Genomic DNA, 11,837 nt, shown 5'->3' with positions numbered 1-11,837 from the left:
TGACATCACAGATAGCGTCCGGTTAGGTAAGTAAGTAGGGAACCACACGTGGAGCAATAAAGATAAATATATACGAAATTAGTTGCGAAAGTAAGGGACTATATGTGTTGATAGATGTTTCTGTATGAAAAACCAACCTGGATTGAACATTATAACGTGGACAGTAAATATTATTGGTGGCATATGTGAGCGGATGAATATCACTTATTTCAAAGTCGTCTGCGTGTCGAGCCGAGTAGCCGACTGGTCGGTCATTAATATTGAGCTTTGGGCATGCAAAGGCTGACGGTGCGAAGCTTGTGACTTATGATTGAAGATTAAACTTTCGTTGAAGATTCCCAGGACTGATGAATGGGATGCGCATCGTAAAAGGTACAGTACTGTATAGTATTAGTTACCGTGAATATCTACGACTGTGCACACCACCCGGATGACTTCGGTTTCATTATTTAAATATTTCAGTCGCCGCATTCTCAGTTCTATTTTGGGATATTAGTCGACTTGTATAATGACCTGCGACACCACATACTCTGCCGCGGAGTAGTTGAAACTGTTAGATTGTTATTGACATTTATCGGGTCATAGCTTAGATATGTTTTCATCCACTGCTCGATATGTTTGGCTCACATGCCGCATCAATTGAGGCACCTTTTCTTTCAATACATTGATCATTTAAGTCGTGAATCTCTGCCATATCATGCCAAATGAGGAGTCGTCAACTCACAATGTACCATGTACCAGTACCGGTACTTCAAAACTTGTTATATTTTTGTTAGCCTATTTGTCTTAGTCTTTATAAGTCGTGTCTAGGTTAGCAACGTAGTTTAGTATAGCGACTTACGCATGAATTATTTTTAGTGGAACTGCAAGATACTAGTCACACAGAAGGAGTGAAGACGAGAAAAAGTAACAATTGGAAGTTTATCCGGCGGTGGAATTAATTCACCTTTTCTTGGGACCACTCGTGCTATATTTGCATGCCTCCTAAACAAGAATTATACCTCCAGCAGCAATACTTTTTCATCGTGAATCATGAATGAATATACACATTATACAGTTGTCCTAATGTCGTCTTGAGAGCGTGAAGAAACTTTTGCGGTATTTTGGCATCGCGTTGCTTTGGGATAGGTACGGATATAGGCTGAGATGTGAATTTACAAGCTGGCATGTAATCTGATTTACAAGGACAGCATGTAGGGTTGTAGGTAGGTGAGGCGGTAAAATTACAGTCTCGGTGGTAAATGTACTGAAGAAAATGTAGATTGAATATACCAGAGGTGACTGTAACATTACAGTCTGGCGTGTAAAGTTAAATTACCGGACGGGTGTAAGTTAAATTTACATTGAGTGACGGTAATGCTATATTACTGCCAAGTGGCTGGCCACCCTGCTTCCAGACATTTCGAGGTAAATTTTTTTTCAGTGTACCGGATTTTCTCTGGTGTGACGAATAACTGATTGATTGATTGATTATTTTATGTTGTGATTGTCAGGTTTCCATAAAAATGTAATTGAATTTGTAATTGAGCAAAATTTTTATCAAATTACGACTACAATTACACAAAATAGAAAGGCTTCAATTACAATTACATGAAAAAATGTAATTAATTACATTCAGCTCAATTGCAAATTACAATGGATCCAACTCTGGTGTGCACTATCTTCAGCGCATATCAGTAGACTAATAATTTTCGAACCAATCGAACAAGGATTCCAATTAATCGTTTATTCTGAAAGTTGACAACTGCAGTTATCCCGGACGCATTGATTTCGACCATGGGAGCAAATACCTATGGAACTATAGAGAAAACCGACCAAATTGTGAAAAAATCAAAATATTGTTTTACAAGTAACCTCGGACCTAGGGTTGGATTATCCGGATAACGGTTAACCGCAGGTATTTTCACTATCTGATATCCGGATATTTTTCTGCCGGTTAACCGGATAAAAAAGAATCGTTGCTAATGCATTTTACACGTTTTAGTATGCTTCAATAAGTCGTATTCAGTGTTGGCGCGGCCGATTAACGAGAGGCGTGTTGCCAATTAGCGAGATGCGTCTGTACACATTGCACAATGTAATGTGACGCGATCTCCTGCTGAGAAGATCGTTAAATTAGGTCATTGATTGCCGCGCGCTCTGCTATCGTCTCTGGCCTGATTTATCGCGTCTTCAACAAGCAGATAGTTCCACTGGATTGAAGAATCGCATCTGCAATGGGCCACGTGCAGTGTACACACTATTCCATCGCTGGCCTGCACAATCGCATCTTCATTGGCTTGGTGCTCACGATATTATCGTTGACCTACACAATCGCATCTGCAATAGGCCTACGAACGATATAATCGCTGGCCTAACCATCTCGGACCCAGCATGCATTGGCTCCTATCTCTCGATGGCTTGTTGACGATACGCCGTTAAGTGTATTCTAATTAGTGATTCTGAGAGTGACGCCGCGAAACCGAATGACATCGAATGTTCGCAAAAATGTGCGTGCGTGCAAGCGTAATTGATTTCCGCTGATGACTAATTCGAAAAAAAAATCGAAACCCCCTGATTTTATTTCAATCCCCCTACATTTTCGGCTGGCTGCGTGCCTGATCACGTGAATTAGAGCGAGGTATCATGTTGGCATCAATTCCAGTATCAGCTAGTCGTCCTTCTAGTACTCCAAACCTGAACATAAGGATGGTCAAAAGGATGTAAAGACGTTGAAGTTTCCGGCGTACAACCTGCCAACCTTTTGACTCTCTACGAAGCGCTGCTTTCTATTCAGCCCACTTCTGTGGAAGCTGAAAAAGCATTCAATGAACGTGGACTCTTAATTACAAAATTCCGGTTCCGGCTGCAGGATCCCACAATTGATGCATCTGTGCTTTAAAAAGAGGGCATTGCAGAAGCAGTGAACATTAAATTTGCGTGGTTTTTCTCGTATTCGCTCATACTGCGCGCGTAGGTAGGTACTCTACAATAACACTGTGTAATGATTTTGCGATCCGTTTTACATGCAGACCTAATGAAATCGATTGTCTCACTTAGCAGTTATTATCCGGTTAACCGGTTAGACAAATTTCAAAATATCCGGATATATCCGTTATCCGGATAGTGAAAATTATTGATATCCGAACTAACCCTCGGACCGCATACGGCTGTAAAGTGTTTGGGGAATTCGCATATCAGCTCACAAAAGCGTAGGCGATTGGGTAATGTTTCTGGAATGTTATGATTTTTAATTTAGAAAAACCATGTTTCCGCTTTAGCAGTGTCCTTTTAAACGATATAATGTGCGCGGAGAGGAGCAGTAACGGAGTACTTGTACTTTTTCGAAGTGCTCGAATCGGGTTTACCTATACTTGCTCTTTACTCACGTGTTCTCAGGCTATTTAGGCGCCAACTTGAATCGTTTGTCTGCAAAACTATACTTATTGTTTACGCTTTGGATATTGAGAAGTAAGGAAAGTAGTTTCGGGATAAGTTTGCGGACTTTTATGTCATAAGGACCATTATATACATCGCAGTAACTGCCGAATACATTTTCGAAGATTACGCACCTATATTTTCAGCTTCATTGTAGCCATTCTGCTTTAGTCTCGATGGTGCATCTTGCAATTTTGAAGGTAGCCACCGCCTATCAACTGCCAAAAGTATATGCGCTCCCTCGAATAAATTTACGTTACGAAAATACTTACTTTCAGGTCTTTAATTTTCTATTCGCACTAGAAGTAGTTTTGTAAATCGCTAATTTTATTATACTTGTAAATTAACTATGTGTCATGTACGGAAATTGTCCGAAGTTTATAGCGTACGTACAGCTATCCATATACATCACTAATGCATCAATTCAACTATCAATGTCGCTGTATCATATGTCAGCTGTATCTATAAATCTATGGCGTAATCATCGAAGACGTAACGTTAAGTACGTAAGGAATTCGTTAGGAGTCGCGACGGCAAAAGTGATATCAGCTCATGGAATGTAAACAAGAGTGTAAATGCACTACTAGCGGTATATGGAGATAGGAGTGATCGAACATTAATCAAGACCAACAGAAGGTAATTTATCTCCAAAGATAAATTTACATCGCTACTATAACCGGATGGTACGATAGCGGGTAAAGCAGCCAACGCACGTGGCCGGTGAGAAGGTTTTGAGTGGCTCGCGAGGTATAATTCTCGAAATTAGTTACATCATCAGAAAATAAATTACTCAAGTATTGAATTTTCAAGCCCAACCAAAACTTTGATAAGCCTGACCGCGAAATTTGGTAGGTTGATGAATAAAATATCAGTTCCGACGCATTGGCGTAGCCATCAGGGGTCAGCCACATTTTTTGTAGATCTTCGTATATGACCATATAACGGGGAATATTTCGTGGCAGATCTATACTTGACTTGAATTTTTTTCTTAGCACTTAGCACGATTTAGTGTGACTCGATTTCTTGCTTTTAGTATTGTTACGCGTCATGCGTCGATGATGAAACATTTGCACAAAATGATAGACGCATATTCGCCGAAATCTTTGATATTGTTATGTCCATGCACCGAATAATCCTTTCCTTGCTAAATGAGCCCAGTGGTATGCAGAGATGACCCGTAATATATGCAAGTATCAATAATTGACAGAATTCATTCATTAGCTTTGAATTATTTCGTTCCTGCCGTTGCTAGGACATTAATGCACACTGACTTTTCATGATATAATTGTTATCGATTTTGATGCGTAGTAGGCTAAGTCTTGTTTTCATCGTAACCTAACTCGGTTCGGCCCTATCGGACGCCTGAGAAAATGTCATGAACACGTAAGTGGCCCGCGCAATGGTTCGTAAATCTTACGTGGCCCTTTGGCCGAAAAGGTTGTCCTGCCCTGTGTTTTATAAAAGTGATAAATCGAAACTTACCATGCTGGACCGGTACATTTTGTGCTCTCATAGGTTACCTTATTGGCTCTCGAATCCAATCAGAAGCCACTATCTTTGGTTTTTAATTCAAAAAGATTTGCGTTGAGACTACACTTTACCTCTCGTACCTCAACATCGGCTATCGATAATTCCAATTCATATAGATGTCGATTGGAGCTATAGCGCTGCCAATTTAACTGACAACACCCTGATGTTTACTAGTGGTATTGGTTTCCGAGGGATTCTTCTCTTGCTGCTTAACTAACACAGTGGACGAATAAATAACTGGCTATTCCGAACTTTCGTACGAATGTACACTGTACAGGTCAGCCGGAAGGCTTTAATATTTCACCTGAACAGCGGCTAAGAAAATACAAATATGCTTCTATCCATTAAAGTGTATACTCGAATTTCTGTCAAGTTTCAGGTTCGTCAGCGGTTTCGCAACAATAAATAGAAGCAACTAGCAGACACGATATCTCGGCAGTATCCGGGTCAATCCGTTGCTGATACAGAGATAACTGATGAAAGGCTCGCGAGCACGGAAACAACGATCTTGTGAATTTTCTAGTATTACGATACGCCTCAAATTGGGCGATTACATGAACATGTAAGTCGATATCTGTTCGGGATACTATTACTATGCGATAATGAATTCTTATTGTTACCACCGGATGGCGCCATGGATGAACCGTGCAAATCTGTCTACCAAGAATGCAAGAGTCTTTCCGGTACTGCTTTCGAAATGAATGGACAAACTGTAGAATTTATTTCGCTTTATCTTACTACCAAATCAATACCCTGACGTGACGTGACCCTGTCTACTGCCTTTGTTTTCCAGTCGCTGAGATTAAGGAAAACTACAACTGGCATTACGATTGTCACGATTATAATCAATTTCAGATTGACACTTTACAGGCGTCAATAGAACACGTCCTTCTCAAACTTTCCAGGTATACAGCTGTCGACAACATGGAAAAAAGGAAGGGAAGCATGCAGGAAGAATCAGTCGTATATTAGCTTACTTTATATAGAGTACACATATGGTATTCTTCACACAGCTGATTTGCTTTCAGTTGTTTGACTAAATCATCACATCATATATGTCAAAAATGGACACAGCCATGTACGTACAGTACAATATAGTACAGGGGCGGGCAACATACGGCCCGAGAACCGGATCCGGCCCGCCACGGGATTTTGAGCGGCCCGCGGGCAGCTTCCGGGCTTACATTATAATGTGACCCGCGGCCCGGGTCTACATACATTTGCGAGCAAACGTTTTCGACCATGATCATTAACAAGACAAAGCGATGTTCCAACCTAGCTCATGTTCACGAGCAGTCTTTACTTATTGGGCATGTACATCCGACACGCAGCCAGAGTTCAAAGAACTTGTTGCCAACTTTGATCGATCACAAATGTCTCATTGACTTCAACAGCTATTGGAGTAGGCCTAACTTACGGTAATTAATTCATTGACTGCTTTTTTGGTCTCTCTGCTTTACGCCTAAAGTTTACATTAAATACGATTTTTCTTTGTATAGGTGGAGAGCTTCCTGGGGGTACTGATGGCTAAATACGCGATTAATGTATCGATTCAAGAATCCGGCCCGCCTAGTACTTCCTTTTCCCATATCCGGCCCACCGACTAGAGAAGTTGCCCGCCCCTGCATAGTACTATACGTCGTACAGTACTACGTCGTACATTGATAGGCAGGCATGTCTGAATCGCAATATCACCACAAATAACTTCTCAAGTGTTGGAGGTTTATCTAGGCTCCTCATCGCCGTCCGAACGGCGTAGTCGGTGTCTTAAAAAAGCCTATAGAGCGAAAGTGAGCCGCTCTGTAAGTCGGCAACCCCATAATCCCAAAAACGACACCGGTGTGGTGTAAAACGTCAAACACAAAAACCATTAAACTGCAACAACTTATAGGCTACTACATCGAGTGTAATGCATACACCTGATTTCCGTGAAGTTGAAGGAGAAATATCATGGCCATGAACAGTAACCTACATGTACTTGTACATTACATTGTACAGCACTGTATACGTATAGGTGTAGACTACAGTGTAGGCACATTTGATGCTATAACCCTACCAAAGTCGGCCTCGGATGAAAACTAGGCAACTTCGTATGCCTTCATCGGCCTATCTTCAACAGATGTTCGTTGTTCGCAGGCTCACTATCATCTGATACTGTGCAGTGTGCGCAGTAAGTCGAAGCAGATCCTGACACTCCATACGCCAGTATCTATTGCTCCGGTATGTTTGGGTGACATCCAAGTTTTTATGATATCCTATATACGCAACCCTCACTAGTTCGGCACAAAATCCAAAACTGCGCTGTCGCAATAGAAATTGACATATACTAATTCGATCCAGGTCTCATTTGAATATATTTCAATGCAACGTCACCGATCTATTCAACATCCAACGCACTCTCGGCACGGTATCAATGCTATACTTCGGCGTTTTCTTTAGGTATATCTATATCGCACTCGGCTTTATAACTAGAACTTGGGATAAAGAATTTTGACGCATAAATCCATATCACGAACGCATTTTCACCCCAACAATAAACTATGTCTAATGATGCATTTGATAACGAGATATTTGACACACTAATAAAGATGGATGGCCAGTGTTAATGTAAATCTACCAGAACATGAAGTATTTCTCTGGAGCCATTGCTTCGCAATTTAACCTCATCGCGGTTAAGATTGCATGCAAAGACATAAAAGCTAATTTTACTCGGAGAACCGAAAATGATTGTGACTGAAGGTAATGTCTGATCATAAATTACCGAGACAAATTCCACTGGGTCATTTATAGATTGCTCGACTATGGCTTGAAATGTGATCGCTTTGTAAGTAACTGTTACAGCAATATATTGTACCAATAATAGGAAACCACATTTCCGCTTCCAAGTCCACTACAAGACGCTTGATGACCTTATGTGCACCAAGGCCAAAATACAGAATTAGACCCTATACGCATTAATGTTTTGGTCCTACTAAAACAGTTGTTTGCGGAAAAAGATGGGTTGTACAAATCGGCTATATCGACAGCTACTAGAACGTAAATAGCCGTTAGCTTTGTCGTCAAATCGTAATCCTCGTATATCAATCTTATAACCGCGCGCAAGATCGGCGTAAATCACTCACTAACCATCCGTCGCAACTAGCCTCAAATTACACTGCGCTGGCTTACTGGCGGTAACAAGCATCAAATGCAAGTAATGCACGAAACGCGACAATCGACATAGTCGATGAAGCATTGAGTATATCGTTGCGTACTTCCTCAGTCGCTCAACGAAACGTATTCAACCAACGCAACGAGGTTTCTATAGACTGCTACTGTCAATCAACTAATGCGGAATCATTATCAAGACATCGTATAATTGACGTAACCGCCATATTCAATGGATCAACGCTTACGGAAAGTGTATCCTGAATTAAAATTTGACTTAAATGAACTTAACTGATAAAAGTATTGCGATATTGTCTCAATGTGTAGACCAGGGTCACCAGTACGTGACCCGACGACCGCATGCGGCACTGAAATGTAGGGTTGAGATTAGCAATATGATGTGATGTGACGTCATGAGGTTCACATTCGCAATCACACAGAACCTTTCAAAAAGGTTCGCGTTCACACGAACCTGAGCCTTTCTAAGGTTCACACCATCACGAGTATATATATTTTTCATGTCATTCGGGATATTCGGTCCCTACCATATAATTGTCTTCATTCACCCTAGTGAAATGCCGATGCTTTTAATTATACTTTGACCAGCGGTTTGAGGTGATACTGAAAAACACCCAGATCAATATTGCGCTTTATAGACTCGGTGAGTTACCATTTGGCTTTCTTGAGGCTTGCAAATTTTTTCGAACATACAAAACATAGTACCAACAATTATGTGAATCAGAAATGCCGCTTCGACATCGTATGTAGCGTGTAAAATACGCAGTTCAAAGTAGACGGTAACTAGACGGGTATGGGACTAGGTGCGAGCATAATTCATTTTATGTTGAAATTGTTGTGCCATATCCCATTTATGCATTGCATACGGATGTCTCTCGGCCTTGATTCAAAGTTCTTACTGATTGCAAAGTCGCCATTCCCAAAATCCCACCCACAGAGACATCAATTGCATCCCCCAGCAACCCAGTATTCGAATATTTCTCTGCTACTTGACATTGTCTGATCCAGGGCGTTAAAATGGTGCTGATTGCAATTGAGAATGGGCTATGCCAATGAATAGTATTTATGAGTTTAAAAAGCATTTCTGTTACCTCACATAAGCGTTGATACTATATAGAGCTGTTTATGTGCTCGAAACTTTGCAAGTTTCAGGGAAACAAGTTGGTAACCCACTGAGCTCATACAGCACATTAGTCCTTCGCTGGTCTTTCAATATCCCCTGGAACCCCTTATTGTCATAGAGTAATAAAAAGTATTGATATTTTACCACGATATATAGATACAATTAGATGGTATTCACCGAGTATGGAGGATGACGCTGAGCTGAGAGAGTACTATAAGAGTGCTGAAGCACAAATGATAGAATATCATGATATCAAATTGCATTGTGAAGAAATCTACATTGGACCATGGCCATGATTAGACCGACAAAGAACATAAATATTGAATAACACTTGAGAAATATATTTACCCGTATTTTACTTGCTTATTGTCAGTCCATTTCCTTATCGTGCTAGTTAATTTCAGAGCGTAAAGTACTATTTTTGAAAATTATCTCACCATCCTTTAACGCCGTTATCTCAATGAAGTGGACTAATTTCCAGCTAATCGGCGTCATATCTTTTTTTCGTTTACTGGTGATGTCTTCATCCAAACTCCACCATGGGCTCTTGTCAAGATCAAAACGAGGGGAAAAGATATCTCTGCCTCTTCACGCATACCTGGAACACGATTTTTGGTCAGGTCGAAGTGACGAAATTAGCCACCGTAAATACACTATTATTTCAAAAATGACCGAAATTTCAATTTGCCTGACCTCGGCATCTACTGGTTGTGATTGAGTCAAATTTGCTGTGCAATGTCTTTTTAGGTAACCTGACGATGTGACAATGAAGCCGATGAAATTTGAAAGAAAAAATATTTTTTTCAACACCCCAAATGGGCATTGACATATATTGCCTTGACGCGCTATGGCCTAGACGCCGCTGAGACCGAGACGCTTAGAAAATAACTTGAGGATTCCCCACAAGATCAGGCTTAACGAGGTGATAGTTTTCCAGCAAGTACGGTGTCAAGCTTACCCTAATATCGTACGCAGCTCATAGTACAAAGTACAATCAAAGTGATGATCATTATATTATTTGTTGTATTTTTATTTTTTTAATAAAATATTACTTCTTTTGTGGTAATTATGCACGTCGCTCATGCTAGAGAGCATAGCGCTGCACTGACGTAAAGTTTTTAAAACCGGGCTGTTAAACTGTGTGGCATCTACGAAATTTGAAAAGTGGCCCACAACCCGTTTTTAGCTGGCGACCCCTGGTGTAGTAGAAGTCAATCCGATATTTCACTGATTTCCGTAATATCGAAGCTTTCGAAACGGGCTTCTTTCTGTTGCAAAATTTAGCTATCTCACTCGCATTCCAGTTGGTGTAAATGGGTAAAATACACAAATTCTGTTCACGTACCACTTTTGGGTGTAGTAATATGCCCTTATTTGCCGGTGGTGTATGCTGACCATCTACAAGACACTGTTAAGTGTTAATTATTCTGTGTCATATGAGCACGATTTTAGGATTTATCGTAGCACTCGGAAAAAATGATCACATATTTTATATACACCCTGTGAGCCCAGGATGCTAAAAATATATCCATTTATCTTTCCAGTTCATGTTTAGTGATCAGTATATCAACGGATTTTGAGGCCCACAATTGGCTGGAGTAATATAATCTATAATGCGCGTTTGCTTATGGTGCCAGTTCAGAACAAATACAAATTTGTGGCCCTCCGAAAAAGAGCAAAAACGTGACATGCTTCCACTGCTCATGGTCATTTTAACAGGACGTGTGCAGCGAGGCCAATAAATGATGTTATCACGTCGACGGAAGAATTGTGTCTTCATGGTACTAGGGTTTCATTTAAAACAATTGGTTGTTTAAAGCACTTCGTTTAAAACACGTTTTAAACGGTGTTTTAAACAAAGGCCATTTAAAAAAGAAATTGTGTGTTTGTAAGTTGTAAAATCATGCCAAAATTGTGTAAATACTTTCCAAAAAACATGTTGTATCAGCCTACGGACCGTTACCGCCCGATATAGCAGACTTATACGATATGGGATGGTTGGAACCCTCAAAATAGTCGGCTCAACAGCTATAGTACGTAGATATTTCGTCAAAGGAGCCATATTTACCCTATATTTTCAATTGTCAATGTCGACCTACTATGACGTAACAATTGAATATTCGTGCCGTCATGTCATTTAAAAAACGGGCATTGTTTTAAACATGTTTGTTTTAAATTGATTTTTTTAAATGCAACCCTACATGGTACCGTATTGCCGGAATGGAACAAAATAGCTTACTGGCTTCCGGTTTCTGGCAACCGGATTCGTTTTCGGAATAGCCATTCGATTGATCCACGGTGGGTGGTAAGGAATACCCTGAAACTCGGAGACCATGGCTACAGTAAAGTGATTAAATCGATTTAATTATTAGATCAATCGAGCACCGAAAGTCGCTGTAATAGCAGCAGCGACATTGACTTATACAACGCAACCGATTACGCATTTCCTTGCGGTTCATTTCCGCTAATACTATAATGCGTCAAATTGTGCTTCTAGCTATCATACATAATCAGTGTGGGAAAATCATCAAAATCATCAGAGCCAAATTATCATGCCCAAGTATACGTTCCGCAGTTTCAAAAGAAAAAGCTACTGGGTAGC

General features: G+C 40.4%; 1 long non-coding RNA gene across 1 annotated transcript; it reads left to right on the top strand.

The window, feature by feature from the left end:
* The first annotated feature begins 327 nt into the window (after nt 1-327).
* On the top strand, nt 328-1,037 carry LOC145445145 (uncharacterized). Its single transcript, XR_013916900.1, has 2 exons — nt 328-372; nt 859-1,037. It is a non-coding gene; the product is annotated as an uncharacterized LOC145445145 (long non-coding RNA).
* The last annotated feature ends 10,800 nt before the right edge of the window (nt 1,038-11,837 follow it).

Source organism: Botryllus schlosseri, chromosome 8 (genome assembly GCF_051294905.1).
Source record: "Botryllus schlosseri isolate E-star chromosome 8, Bs_hap1, whole genome shotgun sequence".
Taxonomy (NCBI): Eukaryota; Metazoa; Chordata; class Ascidiacea; order Stolidobranchia; family Styelidae; genus Botryllus; species Botryllus schlosseri.
This window is presented reverse-complemented; position numbering and strand designations above follow the sequence as displayed.